This window comes from Emys orbicularis, chromosome 5 (assembly GCF_028017835.1).
Source record: "Emys orbicularis isolate rEmyOrb1 chromosome 5, rEmyOrb1.hap1, whole genome shotgun sequence".
Taxonomy (NCBI): Eukaryota; Metazoa; Chordata; order Testudines; family Emydidae; genus Emys; species Emys orbicularis.
The window spans coordinates 56,479,111-56,500,326 of NC_088687.1; the positions used below are offsets into that span (position 1 = coordinate 56,479,111).

The 21,216-nt window shown below is 42.1% G+C and overlaps 1 protein-coding gene across 1 annotated transcript in view; it reads right to left on the reverse strand.

The window, feature by feature from the left end:
* Nucleotides 1-21,216, reverse strand: part of FREM3 (FRAS1 related extracellular matrix 3) — a 113,675-nt gene that overhangs the window by 84,882 nt on the left and 7,577 nt on the right. The window lies entirely within an intron of this gene.

Sequence of the window (21,216 nt, forward strand, 5' to 3'; positions counted from 1 at the left end):
AAAAAATCATGTTTTCCAAGGCTGACTTTGTGCGTGTGCTAGCATGAGATAAAGTTGACTATTTGTAATGTGAACAGTAGCTTTAGTCCTAAATTAAGTTATTCCTCCTAGCCAATGCTCTTTTGTGACACATTTTAATGTTTGGCATTTCAGGTCCCTGAAGGTGCTGAATCTATATGGAGCTCTCAGAGACACTGTAAATCAAGACTCAGTGCAGGAGATTTATTGCATAGTTTGACCTTTAAAGAGTTCTAACCAGAGGCAAGCTGACTGATTCAAGTTTCGAAGCTGCCGGGTTCCACGAGGATGGCTGCCAGGTTGGAAAGTTATTGCATTTGTAACTCCCAAAATTACATCAATATGTCAAAATGTAGCAATACAGCTGATGTTCTAAACAGTCGCAAGGGAATGCTCCTCAGAGTGGTGTAGGCAAAGCTCAGGATGAATCACGGACAGCACCTCTGGGAAGCAAAGAACAACTTTGCTATCTGGGAACAATAAGAATAACTCACTCATTTATCACTTGCTTTCTCTGAGAAATCTGATAAATCTTCACGTTGTCAATAAAAGTAGCTGCTTAGTTACAGACGTATTTCTTTCATAGACAAGCTGACATGATTGTCACCAACCTGTTGTGGCGAACCTTGTATAGCCTGATGAAACATATACTGGCTAGCAAGGACAGAAATGAAAGCATCAGATTTGAATATCAGAGGGGTAGCCGTGTTAGTCTGAATCTGTAAAAAGCAACAGAGGGTCCTGTGGCACCTTTAAGACTAACCGAAGTATTGGGAGCATAAGCTTTCGTGGGTAAGAACCTCACTTCTTCACTTGCATCTGAAGAAGTGAGGTTCTTACCCCCGAAAGCTTATGCTCCCAATACTTCGGTTAGTCTTAAAGGTGCCACAGGACCCTCTGTTGCTTTTTTCAGATTTGAATATCACTGAAGCTGGGGAAGGTCAGACCTAGATCTGAACTTTGCAGGTAGGACCCACCACTAATATGAGCTGATTTACAGAGGTACCTAAAATGTCGAACATATTTAAGTATGCTGTAAAAGAGCATTGTCCCTGGCCCCAGCACAAGGAGAAGGGCCCTTCAACTTTCCCCCCCCACTGGGCAGCCATACAAGGGGAAGGGAATGAAGACCCTGCATTATGGGGAGCACAAGGTCTCCTTCCTTCTGTGCATCCTCTAGGGTGCAGTCTATCTCAAAACAGAATGGGACTGGGAGAATAAAAGATGAGACCACCTGCAAAGGGAACCATTTTGCCTTTTGTGGAGGGAAGAATGCGGCACCATCCCAAGGAGGAGGGCAATGTGCACATCCTTGCTGCACTCTGAAGAACTGAGGGAGGATTTTGCCTCCTGAGACAAAACTCCTCTTGGTGCTTTCAGTGGCTATCAAAATGTAGCCAATTTACATTTTATTGTTAAGCACTTTGTTTTTCTTATTGTTTCAAAATATCTATTTTTTACAAAACAGACGTCAGGCCAAAATGAACGGAGGGTGCTAGACACACAACAAGAAGGCTGACATTGGGAAATTCTATTTTGACATCCGATTACTACTCTGATTGTATCCACATGTGCAGTTTTAACCTCATATCAGTGGGCTAGCTCTGCAATCAAGTTCTTCTTTTCTAAGGGAGGTGGGCCCAAACCAAACTCTCAGACAAAAACACTACAGAACTTTGAGAAAATCTGCATCTGAATCTATATAAAAAATTTTCAGCCATTCTCCATTTCTGTAACATGCATAACCCAAGAAAAATCTTATCAGTGCTGATATTTTTATGAACTGGAGATTTGGCGGGCGGGGGGGGGGCAGAATAGAAGGAGTGGATTAAAAATGTTCGAAGCGGTGCAAAGAAAAGATTTTTTGGGAACATGGGTAAGAGGATAAAAGGAAAGGGGTAAGAATGTCAAAGTTGTGAGCATAAATGATGGGGAGGTTACTGGAGTTGTCAAAGGTGATAAAAAGTGTGGATATGATTAAGAAGAAACTCTGAGAAGTTAAAGGTTTGTCCTGTACAGGTGAATCATAGAATATTACGGTTGGAAGAGACCTCAGGAGGTCATCTAGTCCAACCCCCTGCTCAAAGCAGGGCCAACCCCAACTAAATCATTCCAGCCAGAGCTTTGTCAAGCTGGGCCTTAAAAACCTCTAAGGATGGAGATTCCACCACTTCCCTAGGTAACTCATTCCAGTGCTTCACCACCATCCTAGTGAAATAGTGTTTCCTAATATCCAACCCAGACCCCTCCCCCCCCCACTGCAACTTGAGACCACTGCTCCTTGTTCTGTCATCTGACACCACTGAGAACAGCCTAGCTCCATCCTCTTTGGAAGCCCCCTTCAGGTAGTTGAAGGCTGCTATCAAACCCCCTCTCACTCTTCTCTTCTGCAGACTAAATAACCCCAGTTCCCTCGGCCTCTCCTCGTAAGTCATGTGCCCCAGCCCCCTGATCCTTTTCCTTGCCCTCTGCTGGACTTTCTCCAATTTCTCCACATCCCTTCTGTAGCGGGGTGACCAAACCTGGACACAATACTCCAGATGTGGCCTCACCTGTGCCGAATAGAGGGGAATAATCACTTCCCTCAATCTGCTGGCAATGCTCCTACTAATACAGCCCAATATGTCGTTGGCCTTGGCAACAAGGGCACACTGCTGACTCATATCCAGCTTCTTGTCCACTGTAATCCCCAGGTCCTTTTCTGCAGAACTGCTGCTTAGCCAGTCGGTCCCCAGCCTGTAGCAGTGCATAGGATTCTTCCTTCCTAACTGCAGAACTTGTCCTTGTTGAACTTCATCAGATTTCTTTTGGCCCAATCCTCCAATTTGTCTAGGTCACTCTGGACCCTATCCCTACCCTCCAGCGTATCTACCTCTCCCCCCAGTTTAGTGTCATCTGCGAACTTGCTGAGGGTGCAATTCATCCCATCATCAAGATCATTAATAAAGATGTTGAACAAAACCGGCCCCAGGACCGACCCCTGCAGCACTCCGCTTGATACCGGCTGCCAACTAGACATCAAGCCGTTGATCACTACCCGTTGAGCCCGACAATCTAGCCAGCTTTCTATCCACCTTATAGTATATTCATCCAATCCATACTTCTTTAACTTGCTGGCAAGAATACTGTGGGAGACCGTAACAAAAGCTTTGCTAAAGTCAAGCTATATCACATCCACCGCTTTCCCCATATCCACAGAGCCAGTTATCTCATCAGAGAAGGCAATCAGGTTGGTCAGGCATGACTTGCCTTGGTGAATCCATGTTGACTGTTCCTGATCACCTTCCTCTCCTCCAAGTGCTTCAAAATGGATTCCTTGAGGACCTGCTCCATGATTTTGCCGGGGACTGAAATGAGGCTGACCAGTCTGTAATTCCCCAGGTTCTTTTTCTTCCCTTTTTAAAATATGGGCACTATATTTGCCTTTTTCCAATCGTCCGGGACCTCCCCCGATCGGCATGAATTTTCAAAGATAATGGCCAATGGCTCTGCAATCACATCAGCCAACTCCCTCAACACCCTTGGATGCATTAGATCTGGACCCATGAACTTGTGAATGTCCAGCTTTTCTAAATAGTCCTTAACCTGTTCTTTCACCACTGAAGGCTGCTCACCTCCTTCCCATACTGTGTTGCGCAGTGCAGCAGTCTGGGAGCTGACCTTGTCTGTGAAGACCGAGGCAAAAAAAGCATTGAGTACTTCATTGAAGGAAGAGGTTGGACATCAAAAGACTCAGGGAGCGGCTCAATGGAGAGGTAGATTCAAGTATAATCACTACAGAAGTGTTACAATCTAGAGGTATTTAAATTTTGTTTGAAGAACAGATTCTCTCTTCAGCTGTAGTTCACTTAAATAAATTGCTATCAAGTAATTCTTTGATATGTTTAATTTAAAAAAACTAAAATTGATGAGTATGTTCAATATTTTGCATTTTTTAACAATAAGTACTCAGCCATGTGTAAAGAGGCCCTTCCGTGTGGGGCTTATATTAAACTTTGCCAATTTCCCGTCTGTTTGCTGTTTAGTTTCCATGGTATACTCTTAATGCATACTTTAAAAACAATTAAGATTTCCTTTTTTATTGGCATCTCTCTTTATAGTTGCATACTCCACCATAAACTTTTAAATATGATGCTTATTTAACTTTAAACAAGCATGAAAATGGTTTTGACAAATGAAGTAGCCCTCAGAAGCAGTTCTCAGTATGTGTCTTTGAGCAAGGACAATAGGGTGGACTCAGATGAAGACCTAGGAAGGCAAAAGCGTGCTTGCCCTGTTTGCCCCCAATAATTATCTTAGGTACTATGAGAAAGAAGCTATGTGGCAGATCTCAGCTAGCTAACAAATCAAAGGTTTAAACACCATTCATTATGCTTAATGCAAACGCGGTCAGGGGTATTTTTTGTTTGGTTTTGAATCCTGGTACATAAATGGCCCTGCAATAATTATTGCACTACCAAGAAAATATTGTGAAAAAGCTCATGCTTAGATTGCACCAATCCCTTCCAAAAGCACACACTGTTTTCAATTATTCTCATGTGCTCAAGCTATGATGAATCAGTAATAACACCAATAGGGCTCTATATTTATACAGCAATTTTCATCTTTTAGGATCTTTAAAGTTCTTAATTGGCTCTCTATATAGGGATCACACACCTAAATGAATCTAAAACATAAAAATAAATGGGTCTTTGTGCAGATCTCTAAATAAAGTAAATGGAATTGCTGAGTGAGACTGACAGAAGCATCTGGCAATTTATATCTAAAAATCAGTCCTAGTCTGAGCCTAGCAACACTATAACTAAGGCTAGAAAGCAATTTCCAGACAAAACCATTTTATCTAAAAAGTCATAACTATAGCAATAACGTTCCTTCCAAACTTGGTCTCAGAGTGAGAGTGGATATGTTTTTGCTAAATTTGACCAAATATGATTCTCCAGGTTTAACATTCATGTGTATGGAGAGGACAAGGCCTGATTCTGATCTCATTTATATTGGTGCAATTCAAAAGTTACTCCACTGACATCAGTAGAATTACTCTGGAGTTATTAGTATAACAGAGCCCAAAATTTGACAAACTGTTTGAAATTGACACTGTGGGCCTGATTCTAGTCTCCATGCTAAAGTCAATCACCTAGCTTGATTTTCAGAGGTGCTGAACACCTCTTTCTTCCTCCAGTGTCAGTATGAGTGGTAGGTAAGAAGCACCTCTGAGAATCAAGCCACTTTTTTGAAAGGTACCTGCCCATTAGCTGGATTGTGGGTTAAATGCCACAACCCACAGACGGGAGTGGGATGAAGCCACCCCACTCCTGAAGGAGCACCGGAGCCACTTGTCCCACCCATTAGTATGGAGCAACAGATTGCTCCTCCACATGCCCTGACCATGAGCCCAAACTCCTCCCTGCCCCCTTTTCCGAGTCCAGCTCCTGGGCAGGCAGCAGGAACGAGAAGCCGGAGATCCCCAGGGACCAATATCTTGAAAAACCTCACAAAGTGAGGCGAGTATCTCGCTCAGTGCTGCACCGTCACAGAGTGGCAGCTCACTGTATGGGCCTAGGAATCTGGATGCCTAGCTGTGGATTCCAAACTTCACACAGAGATGCAGCTCATTATACATTTGCAAATGGGGCACAGGAGTGTGTTCTATTGAGGCAAGAATTATTTAGAAATCTTAATCCTTAAGAATTGAAGCCATAGGAAGTAGGAAGGGATCAGGCTAAACAAGTCAATTTTATTATCCTGGTAAGTGTCCTGCCTGAGAAGTGTTCTACTATTCTCCGGAAGACTGTAGGACAGATCAGAGTACGAGAGAGGAAACCCAGGAGGGGGATTGCAGGAGGAAGAGAAGTTGAGATAGGAGAGGAAAAGCAGGCAGGAGACAGGAGGAGGAGATGGAGACTGGAGAGGGGAAGGAGACCAGGAAGACAAACCTGAGATGGTGAGTGGTGGGCAGGAGGTGCAAGAAAGTGGGGACTGGAGATGGGGGAACACACTGGAAAATGGAGAGGTGAATCTGAGAAGAGGGGACGTGGAGGCTGGAGAAGACAACTTGAGCTTGTGGAGATTCTGAGTCTAATTAGACTAATCAAGCAGCTGAAGACCCCAATAAGTTTCATCAGTGTAGCTGAGGCCTGGTCCAACATGAATAATTAATGGAGGGAGGCCTCATTTTTTGGAAGACAGAATTAGGGACGTAAATGAGTCATCAGCTTGAAAACACAATATTTGTGCTAAATAAAGTAAGTCAATAGGTCAGTAGTTTAAGAAGACAATGTCTGAGCTAACTAAGATAAGATGGAGAACACAGGGAACTATATACTCTGAACTAGATAACAAGGGACAAAATAAGTGGGAGTGTAAAGATGAGGTAAAGAGGAAGTCAAACCATGGACAGCGCATGCTGCACAGGGACTGGTTACTGCAAAGTAACCAAGCCAATCCTAAAATGTGTGATGCAATGTACAGTAAATGCAATGAAATATATAATGAATGTAAAGGGAGGGGGTAACTTTGGAGCTGTGGTGTACCCTACAGCCATCCCCGCTATGTTTGAGTCTGATCAACTTTGTATAGCATTGCTATATGCCAAATAAAGTCACCTGAGTGATAAAGTCTGGAGTCAAACTGAGTTCTTGGGAAGCTGAGTGGAAACAGGTTGCAGAGGGAATCCCAACAATCAGCATGGTGGGGAGGGGAAGAGAGAAGCCTTGGGAGCGAATAATTCTCTTCCCTTCTGCAGCTATCATTTAAATAATGTTCTCCTGGTCCTATGCAGAGTGCCCTGGACAGTGAAATACACCTGGTCCCATTTCCACTTGCTTGGGGTCCAGTGAGCATGAAAATGTCACCACTTTTTCAAAAACAAAAGAAAATTCTCAGGAAAAAAGTTAATTAAGCTGTAGTTTAGTTTGCAAATAGATATGGATAACTTAATGGTAAAACTACTTTACATCATTGGGAATGGTGGGTGCTCAGTGCTCTTATACAGATGACTAACTTTTAGCTAACCACAAGTTTGGCCCTAGAATTTTAATTTACGACATTGCAAGCAGTGTATCTTGAAATAATAAGGGATGAGTCAAAGCCAGTCAAGAATACTTGGGTGTTTTCATTCCACTAAAGCTCATGTTTGTTCCTTTCAGCAGAAACATAATGCCTTTGCAAACACTAGTATCAAAATAAGGCATCCCGCCACTCATAGTTCTGCACTCCTGAGGTCAACACAGGTAATATGCATCATTCAACGCTGTCAAGCATGAAAGCAAAATTACAGAACTTTTAAAAAGCGTGTTAAAAAGAGGTCTGCATTCTCCCACTGAATTCTAAAGATTCCTGTAGTGCAAATTTCTTGATAAGCTTTATTGTTCAAGAAATCATATGTTTTTGTTGACTAACCTTTCTAATTTTTATTAAAAATCAGTAATACAAGTTTAAAAAAAATTTTTATTTAACTTGCTTGGGAAGGAATTTGGTTTCTTATTTAAAGCACAGAGAAGGTGGTCCGAGAATTAGAAATCCTGTGTTCTATTCCTGGCTCTGCCTTTGTGTCTCTGTACCGCAGTTCACCTATCCCTAAAATAAATATAATAATACCTAGATCACAATTAATGTCTTCAAAGTATTTTGAGATTCTTGGGTGAGAAGGGATACAAGTACAAAAAAAAATTACAACAGAATTGGCAATTCTGAGCAACAGAAAGCACTCTTTTACATGTGATGTGGTAGTGCAATGTTCTGGAAGGAAATGTTTGAGACAACTTATACAGTCAATAGAACAATGCTTTCCTTAAGCCCTAATTTAGGCTTACAACATATTAGATATAACCTGTCATTAACTACATGTCATGCAAAAACTTTACCACAGATATGGAGTTTGGCCAAGAATTGAACTCTACTCCTTTGGACTGTCAAAAGATTAATCAGCTGAGTTTCTCATATACAAGAAAACATTATTATGGAAAAAAAATCACCATACGCAAGACTTGGACCAGTTAGCAGAAAAAAGAACACATATAGACATAGGTTTCCTTAAACATACATGTATCAAAAAGTGAAAAGTAAGTAATTACTACACAAGCAATTTGTTTAGAATGTTTAAAATGTTAATGTTTGGGGGGGAAATGTTTCCATTTACAGCAGCTAAAACTTATTTAAAATAAAGAAGCGATAATTCTGATGTACATCTTTATATGTGTATTATGTGCATGTACAAGAATCATGATTCCCAAAGTGTTGGGACATGAACTCCAACACTATTTAAACTGTGGGGGAGCCGTGTCCTACTACTTCAAGAAAGCATCTGATTATTATTGTTGCTTGTACTGCTGTAGCATCTAGGAGCCCCAATCATGCACCAGACCCTATTGTGTTAGGCATTGTACAAACAGAACAAAAAGACAGTCCCTGTGCCAACCCAATTCCTGAACAAAACAAAACAAAAATGGTGGAAAGACTGGAAGAATGAAATGGAAAGTTAAATAAAATAGGAAAGAAAGGAGGATGAAAAAGAAGAAAAGAGAGCAGTTATTTGAAAGATGTGATTAGATCTGACCCACACTGTTAGATCTTACTGTAGACCTGTGCGAATGTTCCCAGTGGATGCGTCAACCTGATCAATTCTGTCTCATGTGCATAGCCTGAGCAGTCTGCTGCATGCAGGGAAGTTCCTTGGAAGGTTTGGAGCAGGAATCTTCCCAACTAGACTGCATAGCTACAGCAAAGCCACTCTTCAACTATTACCTGCCCATCCCCCTCCTTTGGAGCTTGAATAGCTTTTGCCCCTCTTATGCCTGAAAAAGATGGGATTGGAGAGAAGATGGCTGATGAGTCCCTCCCCCAGTCTCTCTTCTGAACCTAAATCAATTTTGTGTATTGTGTGCGGTGCATACCCTCACTTCAGATTCCCCAAACTCCCATACTTGGGAGAATCATGCTGATTCTACTCAGGACCAGAGGTGAAAGTAAGCTGGTACGGTCCGGTCCGGTACGGCGTACCGGCAAGAGACAGTACACTGTGCCGGACCGCACCGGCTTCGTGGCCAGGATTTAAAGGGTTCTGGGCTCCCCACCGCAGCGGGGAACCCAGAGCCCTTTAAATCCCGCCCGCGGCTCCGGCGGCCAGGCTGGGGCCGGGATTTAAAGAGCTCAGAGCTCCCCGCTGCTGTGGGGAGCCCAGAACCCTTTAAATCCTGCCCACAGCTCTGGCGGCCGGGCTGGGGCTGGGATTTAAAGGGCTCTGGGCTGCCCGCAGCCGCGGGAGCTCTGAGCCCTTTAAATCCCAGCCCCAGCCCAGCCACTGGAGCCGCGGGCGGGATTTAAAGGGCTCAGAGCTCCCGCAGCGGCCGGAGCCCTGGGCCCTTTCATTTGCCCCTGAGCCCCGGGGGCTCCCAGCCACCTCTGCAGCTGGGAGCCCCGGGTTGATTTAAAGGCCCTGGGGCTCCCAGCCACAGCTGGTGCCCCAGGGCCTTTAAATCTTGAGAGGCCCCGCCTCTTCCGGTTGAGGCCACGCCTCTTCCAGATGAGGCCACGCCCTCCTCAGGACTCCAGCAGTACCGGTAAGTCGTGTAAGTTACTTTCACCCCTGCTCAGGGCAGGCCCTCAGCACCAACAGAGGAGGGGACTCGATTTCACACTGATTTCCCTTATATTTTTTTCCCCATTTTGACTACTGATACTAATGTATACACAGATAATTCACACCAAACTCTGTGGCTCTAGTTCTTCCATCACATGTACAGTAGTGTAAACTAGGAATAGCTGTACTGAAGACATCAATTACATCAATGTAAAACCTGTGTAATCAGGCCTTATCTATGCACACCGGTACAAGACCTATAGATAAGCACATACATATAAAAGTACAACTAATCTTAGTAATATAATGCTAGCTTTCTTGGGGGGAGATATGGGTTCTGCAATAAGGAAAAGCAATACGGTCATATTATGTTTCACCTCTCACTTTTTTCAACACTGTTATCCTAGTAAGATAAGTGTACATTTTAAAAACACTCTTTCTTTACCCAGGACAGAATAGTAAATCCTGACTGACAACAAGATTAAAGGCAAATCAGAGTAATGCAGGGCATACACAGCACCAATTAGACCTCCCCCTTTGATTCACAGTCTATCCCCTACTGACAAAAAAAGCAAAAGCACTACTTGCTGCACTTCTAAAAGATGAACAGTCTTGTGAACTAGTTACATTTACAGTAGCTGAAAGCTTAAAAATAAAAAAAATAAAAATACTTTTTTAATGGAGATTTTTATAAAAAACAACAGGGGAAAAAACAAAAAACAAAATACATTGGGCCGCACTATGATCACAGTTAAACTCACATTTCCCCATTGATTTTACTGGATATGTTTAAACAGAGGGCAAAATTTAGCCTATATTCTTCTTATTAGGGCCAGATTTTGACTGGCCTCTGTGAGGTTTGCAAGGGAGGGGAAAGGGTGTGTCACAGTTGCACTCTCTATGCTCTGCTAAGGATAGAGAGTGCTTTCTGTAGACCCATGGGGCACTATCCAACCCCAAGGGTGCCTGGAGGAGGTAAGATCACGGTGGGCTATGTAGGCATGCTTCCCCTGACACTGTACAACTCCCCCTCTCCTAGGTTTCCATGGATAAGAGGCACCAAGTTACAGTCTCTAATACTACAGGATGGAAATCTCACAGCCATAAAAAGATAGATGGATGATGACAAATGTCATAACTTGATGGAAATGGAGAAAGACAATCCCACAAAACATTTAAATAAGGGAAAGGAAGACGGTATTATGGAAAAACCACGGCAAGACAGAGCCCTGGAAATCACCAGAGGAATCTCCACATGCTCAACAAGATCAAATTAATCTGAGCACCTGGATGGAGGCAGTACTGTACTGTACTGTAGTCAGTGTCTGACTGCTGTTTGTTAGTCTATGAGCATTGTGTTAAATCAGTGCAACTCCTAAGCAGCACATTACAAACACCAACAACACAACTGTTGCGTTCCTTGGAAGGAAAGAGACCAAGGACTGAATAAACCTGTAGACTGAACTACGCTCTCAGCCCAGAATGGCGCTTGATGGCCCCCAGGGTTAAGGCACATTCGCGGGAAAGTATATGGAAGCTGCCATCGTGGCTTTACCTGCTGCCCAAATAGTAAATTTCAGTTTCCACGGCTGCCCATTCAGAATCCTTCAGGGGCAGTAAATTCACTAGCTATTTTACAATACATATATTAATCTAACTGTATTACAACATCAAGTAGAAAATGGAAAGTCATCATTAAAGGTTAGTGAAACTGACAGACAATTTAGAGAACATTAAGTTTCAATCACTAAGGGCTAAACAAGTCCACTTCATGGAAAAATCTAAGGATGGGAAGAAATTACAATGTAAACTATGCCAGGTTGATGGCACATTATTCCCAGATGAGAGGTGACAAAAGAGCAATAAGTACTTATACAGAGGAAGCGGGGGTGGAGGGGAAGGGGGAATCAAATTGTTCTATAGCATTTAACATTCATATTAGAGATGGGGGTCTGATCCAGGGGTCTGGTTCAGCTCCATCCAACCTTATTCCAACCTTGAAGCAGTCTGAATCTGGATCTGATCTGAATCTGAACTTTGCAGTTTAGACTTCTTACTGCAATGGGCCTATGCAGAACACACATCTTGAACTCTGAGGAAGTTCAGACCTGAATCTGAACTGTGTAGCTGAATCTCCTTCTTTAATTTTGTGATTGGTATAAAACAAGAAAAAAATGTAGAAAGCATCATACTATTGGAGAATGTCAGGATTTTCCTTAACCCCACATGTAGCGTAATTGCACAACTACCAGTCTTTGGTGGGTGGGAGTCCATAGTTGAAATCCTGGCCCCGTTAATGTCAATGACAAAACTTCCATAAACATCAAGGGGGCCAGGATTTCACCCCAGGCATGCTGGGAGCTATCCCCAGCAGGACCCACAGAACAAAAAAACCCACATACTTTATATTACTAATGTGGTAAGTGTCCCTTACCTGTAGGTTTATTTGGGCATTGAGCTGATAATAGGGAAATACTCTTAATTTTTTTTTTTAAATGGTGAGCAGATCATCTTTAAAATAGTGTAGTACAATTCCCTTATCCAATGGAAATGTAAGCTTAAAAACAGCTTTCCATGCAATGCTTAGAAGATGTCTGAACTAGTCTTGCAGGATATCAGCAAAACCTTGTAGCCTCCAGCATCAGTTAACTCTCCTTACTCTTTTTGCTACAGTAATTGAAAAGAGGTCTCCAGGGCAGCAATGATAGTGGATGTCAAAAGGTTAAGGGTACTAACAACTATAAAAGGAAAAGGTGAAGCCTCCAGGTGAGAGAGAGTTATTTATATATAGAATCGCTGAACATAAAAGAACGTGGAGAGGTCTTGTTTGGTGCCCACTACTCAGTCTATTGCTGTTTGCATGAAAAGCATCAGGAAAAATAATGACTTCTTCAGTATTTAAATGACAGCATAGAGTAAAGTCAACAATAATAGGCTCTGAGTATATTGCAAATCATTACATATTGTTTCTTTGAACAAACATCATATTATGACACTGCCTCACTCAGATTTAAAAGTACATTTTAAAAATATCTGAACCATACCTCCTTTTGTGGGTTCAATTTTTGCCAACACTTGTGCCTGTAAAATGAACCATGGACACAAATCTGAATAATTGGGCATCTAACGGCACAATCTGTGATGTAATCAGTTGAGGAGCTAGTGCTCAGATTTGCACCGACAATTCAGTAGTGGGTACAGTTTGTGCAGGTAAAAGGGAGACCCCACCCTTTTGAAAATTTGGTCTGGAGTCTGTCACACTCTCTCATGCATGCACACCATGAATAAACTTACCCAGTAACTCCCCTAATTGGCAGATCATACTTACGTTGCAGATCAAAACAACTCACATTTGTAATCAGTGTATTAAAGAAAGCTTTCTTTCCCCCATAAATTAAATTATGTGATTTAAAAGGGACATCATCATCTTAAAAGATTACACTTCTCTCTCAATTACTTGTACCAATAAGAAGTAAAAGTAACTCCTAACATTATTGCAAGCCAAAGTGACTGGACAAAAAAATATTTTCCCTCTAATTTTCAGTTTGCTTATTTTCTGCATTGGACAGCTGCTACTCATTGATATGATATCCAGGGCTGGCGCAACCCATTAGGCGACCTAGGCGGTCGCCTAGGGCACTACAATTTGGGGGGTGGCGACCGCGGCGGTATTTCGGCGGCGGGACCTTCCGCCGCCTCTGTGGGGGGAGGCATTTCGGGGTGGGACCTTCCGCCGCCTAGGGCGGCAGAAAAGCTAGCGGCGCTCCTGATGATACCCACTTAATTGACAATGGTCACGGAGTTTTACCTGAAGTTATGGCAGTCATGTTAGCATACAAAAAACCCAGACAATAAATAACTTCTAGCCACTTTCATTTATAAATACAAACAGCTACATTTTAATTTACTCCCACAGCACAACTGCCTTAATCAGACACCAGCTTTTTTATTCCATTTTATTTATAGAAAGTAATATCCTATAGTACATTTATGGCCTAGTAATTTATCTGATAGGACTGCTCAGTTTAGCAGAGACGAGAAGTATTGCTGATGAAATGTCTAAAAACAGGCTCCCAGTTATACAGACCTCCTTGTGTCCCCTAGTCTATAAGTAATGAAAGTCACCATCTGTTCACTGTGTGTGGTTCCCCCTCCCCCAGCTTTTCTAATCGTTTTGCAGTTAGTCAAGTTAGTCATGCCATGACCAGTGAAGGACTCACATATTCATCAACTGACAGCAAAATAAGACATCTGGAAGAAAAGTAGGTGGCAGTTCATAGCGCCTTTTCCTGCATACTAAGTGCAATGTTAGCAAAAGAAAACAAGAAATGCATTTCCAACCTGTCATAAATGAATAGCCCTATGTGTTGTTTAATGGCATCAGTTACATGGCATTACAAAATGGGCTAGAAAATAATTGGCTCGAGAAATCTATTTTCTTTTTTGCCAATTTCTTCCCAGCTGGCCTATGTTCAACTTTTTTCTTTCATCAAAGGGAGTACAGACCAAAGGCCATTTGCAGTCTCTCATAGCTTTGTCTATTGACTACTCTATTGGCTCCTAAAAGAGAAGATCCTTCCAGCTGTAATGTTGCCAAGGATACAAAGTGCCATCTATGAAGTATGGCTTAGTGCATTTATTGATCATGAAGCAGAGGCCTTCTAGTTCCTTGAAAATCAACGTGACTAAAGCTGAATGAAATAATTTACTCACCCAACTTAGGAAAGGAAATTGGTTTCATTCAGACTAGGAAGGCTGTACACTTCCAAGATGCCTATTATTCCATCTTTGTTTGTAAACATAAGACAAATGCTTCCCAGATATAATTCCACTGAAATCAGTTGAGTTATACCAGGGTTGAAATTTTAAATTATTCTGACTTCCATAAAATGATGTAATGGTTCATAACAATAACAGAAGAGAAATTTGAAGATAATTAGCATAAAAATGAAATGTGATTGTGGTTTGACTAAAGATTTGTACCGAAATAGGGTGAGGAAATATAATAGGTATAACTAGGGACTACTAGTTACATCATTAACAGGAAATGTACTGAACTGAATTGTCTCATTCACTCAGGGTGCAGATATTTTCATAACAGTAACTTATTTCTCAAGTATGCACTTACCTGCACGCTGATTGGCTGTGGGCAATCATTAGCCAGAGCACAGAGATTTGCATAATAAGGGTATGGGTATGTTTAATTACTTATATTGCACTACTCTGGTTGACCACTAGAAATGTCTGTGTTCTGTGTAGACCGTCTGGGTTGATTTCTGACTGGAAATCCTCCGAGGCCCAAGGAGAGTTTACCACAAAGAGCTCCTCCATTTTTTCCATCCCACCTCAATCCCACAAGCCACAATGCCCTGATCTCCTAGCGAGTTTCCACCGTGTCTGGAGACCAACAGGGAAGAATCAAAGCTTCTGCTCCACCCATCCTATTGTCGAATTGTTCCTGTTCTGCAATATTTTTCCTGCATTATTCTCGGATAGAAAGATGCTTGCATTATTCAGCTATGTAGTGGAACAAGATAATGCTTGCCCAATGCTATTCCAGTATATGCAAGGAGGCAAGTTCCTATCAGATTCAGTCATTTTGTTTTGAAACCAAAAGAAATACAGAAGTGATCATTAATCTTTGTACAATGGTGTCAGGATATCCTGGAAAGTAAGAATCTTGTCAGATTCACTCATCCAGCATCTGAATCAAGATGATACTCAAACCAGAAGTAGGTGTTAATCTGTAACAGCCAATCTGCGCTCACACTCATTATAGGACACTTTGGGACAAACATATGTGGCCTCCTGCCAACCACCCATAGCTGTCAGCCTCCTATACCTACATCTTAGGACCCAGACCTGCTTCCATTGAAATTAGGTGCACACAGATTAATCCAAAGACCTTCCACTCAATCAGTGGAGATTCTCCAGATTTACAATGGTGTAACAGAGAGCAGAATCTGGCCGATTGGCACTTCTGCTATTTTATCAGGATCCTGCCCTTACTTACAGGTGATCAGCAAAATGAAATCAAGAATTACAACTTCCAGATTAGCCCTTGGTACACCTATAAACAGAAGAATATATTTAAGCACATTTTAATACTAATTTACAGGATTTTTTCCTGATTTCTTAGGTTTTAGAAGAGCTTCCAATTGCCAGCTCCCACTACGGTCATCATGCCAGGATGCAAAATCTCATTGGGGCTTATTTGTTCGATGTTTGTACAGCACCTAGCACAATAAGGTCCCTCCCCATCTTGATTGACACTGCTAGGTGTTATTGTAAAACAACAAACAATAGTAATGCATTCTCTTTGGTGGCATATCATCTATGATGAAAAACAGCATTCACACTGTCTATAGGGTTAAGGTAAGTGACTGTTCCCTTCCCAGTATTCCATAGATGTCTTAAATCTTCTTTTCAAATAAAGGACATGTAGTAAGAACACTGGGATAAGTCCTGCATTCCTAACCTTGACAAAACTCTCATTGAAGTGAGTGATAGTTTTAATAACTCTCTAAGGACTAAAACCAAGATTAAAAAAAAAAAAAAAAAAAAAAAATCAGTGCCTAAAGACAGGCCCCTGCATAAGTGGCCTGATTTTCAAAAGTGCTGACACCTAACAATTCTCACTGAAGTGCTCAGCTCTTTTGAAAATCAGGCTGCTTATTAAGCTGCTATGTGAGGATTTTGGAGCCTAACTTTAGGCACAGGATTTTGTAAAGCTTGGCTTTTAGATTATGGCCAGCTGACAATTTTACAAAGCCGTGAAATACCACAGGAACTTGGGGAGGAGGGCAGGAATTAAGCTAAATTGCTATCAGTCTGCATACTCCAGTGCTGTTCGATGGTGAGTTTGCAAAGTGCATGATGGGACATCACACTATGATGGAGTCTAGGATTGGGAAAGAACAACACTTCACAGGCATATCAAAGGAGGAAAGCAGCAAAAGTTTACATTACAAGTGTGCTGAAATGCCCCTAGCCTGCTTACATGGGGCACTGAGTGCTCAGTCCCAAAGCTGTCGTTTTTTGTTTTTAAAACACTCCTGGGTAAAGAATCTGTACACAAACCTGTTCACTTAACCGCAACAGGACACCTTTGCTTTCCTTCTTGCAGTTTTGCTTTCAGTCAAAAGTGACTGTAAAATAAGTGAGAAGAGAACAAGTACCCTGTGGGAAAACTTGTGGAAATGATCCTAGGAAAAAGCTCTTGTAGAGTTTCCTCCAAATTCTCTCATTGGAGCTGCAGATGGGATTTGCTCCCCTGCAAAAGTAGTATTGAGTTTGGCTTCCAAACCCCAGTGTCTCTGCATTTGCTCTAGGGCAGTGATACTCAGACTGAGGCTCGTGAGCCACCAGTGGCTCTTTAATGTGTCTCCTGCAACTCTTTGCAGCACATGGTATTAAACACTGATTTAATTATTAATCAAAGTTATTAACCACTCAGGACGCTTTTACTGTGTAATTAACCAATTAAGTTATCAACTTGCACTAAGTTAACTTATTTGCTGGGAGAATATTAGAGAGAGAGAGAGAGCGCGCGAGAGCGAGCGCACTATAGTAAATGAAACAAAGAATTCACAGTACTGTGGCTCTCCTGCGTAATGTTGATTGCTAATTTGGCTCCTGAACTACTGAGGTCTGAGTATCACTGCTCTAGGGCTTTCTGGCCTATGGCCTTAACTGTTTAAGCAAAATCATGCAACAAAATAGCTCTCTATAGGATTTCAAAAATGCCTGTATTTATTCAGTTGGGTAAGAAAAAACAGACATTGTTGAGCAGGAGTCCTGCACGGAGGAGGCAGAATCCCTGAATTTGGCCCATCCTGAACAACATACTAGGTATCGCTAGAGAACAGGGTGAAAGAATATATCCTCCCCACTCAGGCTATGGAGCTATTCTGCGGAGGCTACAGTAGCCTAATAGCTTATCCTTCCCCAATCTGAAAGTGCTTTGAATCTTGTTGCTTACACACGTTACCCCACCCACTCCCACCCACGCTGTGCATGCGGCAGGCAAGGAATCCCTGCAGAGCTGGGCTCTGTTATAAAATGAGGTGCATATCTACAACCTAGCCTTCTTTCTGCCCAAAGTCCATCTCTCTCCTGTATGTAGAATAGCCACACCATTTCCAATGCCAGAGGGTGCTCCGCAGCAGCAGAGGGGTGGACTGCATTTGCCCTGGCTTCATACGCTGCCTTTATTTCAGAAAATTGTTTTCAGCAAATGGAATGTAGCCCACCTTTTCAAAACACCACAGCATCACATTAAATTTCTCTAGCTCTCCACTAAGTAATTGGTCAATATTAAAATCTAACCAGACACTTTTATAGCCACTAGCTTTTCATTACTTGCATTTGTTTTATCTTCTGACGTTCTAAAAATCCTTTGCCTTTCACACCCATCTTTCGGCTCATGACACCATTTTGTTAAGCATCTTTTGACATCTAAACACAGAGCAATCCTGAAAGCCATTAAGAATGGAACTCTTTTAGCACGTTCATTGTAATTACAGAAACCTTTATAAAAGCAGCTCCTTTACAAGCTTTGGATGCCAGATCTACCCAATAGGTTGTAATTCCTTCCTGCACTTTGTTAGACTTCATTCATCTGCTAAGTCATATAAACATATACCACCAACATACATGGCTCACATTCCCATATGTCTCGTGGAGTAACTGGCTGGGAAACGGATTTGTTTTATTGTGATCAGCTTTCTTTTTTCCAACACGTGACCTTGTAAGGGTCTGTGTAATAAACTGTTGTGGGTAGAACACTGACATTTATGTCAGATTTCTGTTCTCTCATTTTCACAGTGTGTCTTAATGAACTTTAAAGTGATACCAAAAAAATCAGAGTGATTTGGAATCAGAGAACATTAAAGTTGGATCTTCAGCAGAAACAAGGATTACCACGAATGAGGTAAGTTCACACGGTTTTATGCAACAATTTAGCCGTATATGTACAAGGGTTCAAGCTACGGCTGCTGAAAGAGGAATAACTTAGAGCTATAGGGCTGGTCTACACTGGGGGGGGAGGGTGTCAATGTAAGATACGCAACTTCAGCTATGGGAATAGCGTAGCTGAAGTCGATGTATCTTATTTCGACTTCCCTCCCGTCCTCACGGCGCAGGATCGACGGCCGCGGCTCCCCCGTCGACTCTGCTACCACTGCTCGGTGGATTCCTGGTGGAATTCCGGAGTCAACGGGAGCGCGTTCGGGGATCAATACATCGCGTCTAGATGAGACGCGATATATCGATCCCTGATAGATCGATCGCTACCCGCCGATCCAGCGGGTAGTCTGGACGTACCCTTAGTGTGGTTGATTTTTCATCCATAATGTTGTTTTAACACATTTTTATTTTAATAATATGAAGTACTTTTGATTACTCTGAGGAGAAAGTACAAACTCTGCTCATGACCATTTGCCTTGGCTTTTTTGCTGTAAGTTAGGTCTTTTTCCCAAGCTCATTTATTTTATTTATTTATTTTTACATTTCCTACATTCTAAACTCTGTAAATCCCAGGCACAAGCTAAACACCAATTTTTATTGGAAGTCGCTAGTGAATATGTGAGCTGTCTCCATGCAACAATGTACAGTTCAACTATTTTTGTATTAACACCTGCACATTGTGACATTTGTCCTATTTGTAAATAACATGCTATTTCCATCTGATAGGATACAATAAATATGCAAAGTCATTCTTGTGACTCTATTTCCTTGTAATTATAAGCCCAGGGACCTGATCTTGAAACCCTTACATAGAGCTAGATTGTGGATGGATGTGACATGCAGTAACATCTCCCCGCTGCTAAGCAGCTGCCTGAAGCCCAGTCAACAAAGTCAGCTTTCCAATAATAAAGGTATGGCTAACTGGAGAGGGAAGGAGTGGGGAAAGAGGCACTCTGCAGGGTACAATCCCCTTTCAAAGGGTCACAGTTTACAATGCCACTTGCATAGTGAACTACCACTGTAGGAAGCAACAGCAACTCCTCCTCTCTGGCTTTGACACACCAGAGGAGAGTCTGAACTAATGGCAGGTGGTAAAGGAGGTCAATGACAAAAGAAAATGTTCCAGCCATCGCTGCCTGTGCTGATGGGAAGGGTGGATATCAGGATGCCTTTCAACTGCTAGCTGTGCAGCATGTCAGCCTCTGCATGATCTGCAGCCCAAACTCCCAGCTGCTCGCTGACTCTCAGAGGCAGCCCATTTTTTCCCTCTATACCTTTTTACCTCTGGAAAGGAAGATATGGGCCTAAGAATAAATGTGATCATTGGTCCAGAATCTAAGTTTGGACCAGTTTTAAACTGGTATATCTCTATTAATTACAATGAAGTACACTGGCACAAAGTGAGAACAGAATCAGTTCCATTTTTCAATAGAATACAGCAGTCACCATTCAAAAAGAGCACCATTTACTGGGCCGTTTTCCTTGTTTCCTATAATTAGAACAGGAGATAATACACTGAATTCAGACAATGTGGTGCCAGTCATTGTACCAGCACCTAGATTTGATTTTGGGTCAACCATTTTGGAGAAAGTATTTTAATGCTGTTACAGCCTTCGTTCAAGGACTGATAGCGAACACTCAAAAGGGGTGCATTTTAAAAAAAAATGCAATTTTTATGGAATGTTACATTTAGGGCCTGATCCTGCAAGCCCTCCACACACAGAACCTCCATTAGCCTCATTACATTGAATCAGATAGGAAGTTTGCAGCATATAATGACAGATGTTACTCAGTCTGCAAAATTCAATATCAAATATCACAGAATGAATCTTCCTGTCTTCCCTCAACTAGGACCCATATGCAGAACTCCTGTTAACTTCAATAAGAATTCAGAATGCAAAACACTTGCAGGATTGAGCCCTTGTTAAAACAAACAAGCAAAATACACCAACTATTTCATTCAGATAAATCGTTACTGAAAAGGGGAAAAAACTGCATGCATTACCAGTGTTCAGAAGGTGAATAATGCCAAACTGACATCACTGAAAACGGAAGTACACAAAACAGATACTTGGACAGCAGATCCTTGGCTGGTGTGGATTGTCATAACTTCATTTAAGTCCATAGAGCTATGACAATTCACATCATGTAAAGATGGCCCCAGCATAGGCGACAGCAGTACAAATTTAACTAGGCTGCCCTATCAGCAGCATACCAGTATCTCAATCTTGATCTAGAGGGACCAACTCTTGGGGTGTGCAGGCAATGTAGTGTTCAGCCTCCATGCTGATTCTGTCCTTGGTCTCTCTGCTTCACTATTAACAAGGGCCACCTATAGTAACACACCTCTACCTCGATATAACGCTGTCCTCGGGAGCCAAAAAATCTTACCGTGTTATAGGTGAAACCGCGTTAGATCGAACTTGCTTTGATCCACCAGAGTGCGCAGCCTCGCCCCCCGGAGCGCTGCTTTACCGCGTTATATCCGAATTCATGTTATATCGGGTCGCGTTATATCCAGGTGGCGGTGTATTAAGTTTTTGTAATGCGCTTGGCTGAACACTAGGAACTGGACTAGAACCAACAACAGCTTTCCACAGAACAGCAATCATATAGTAACAACTTCTACTTACTACTGAACTGTGGCAAGATTT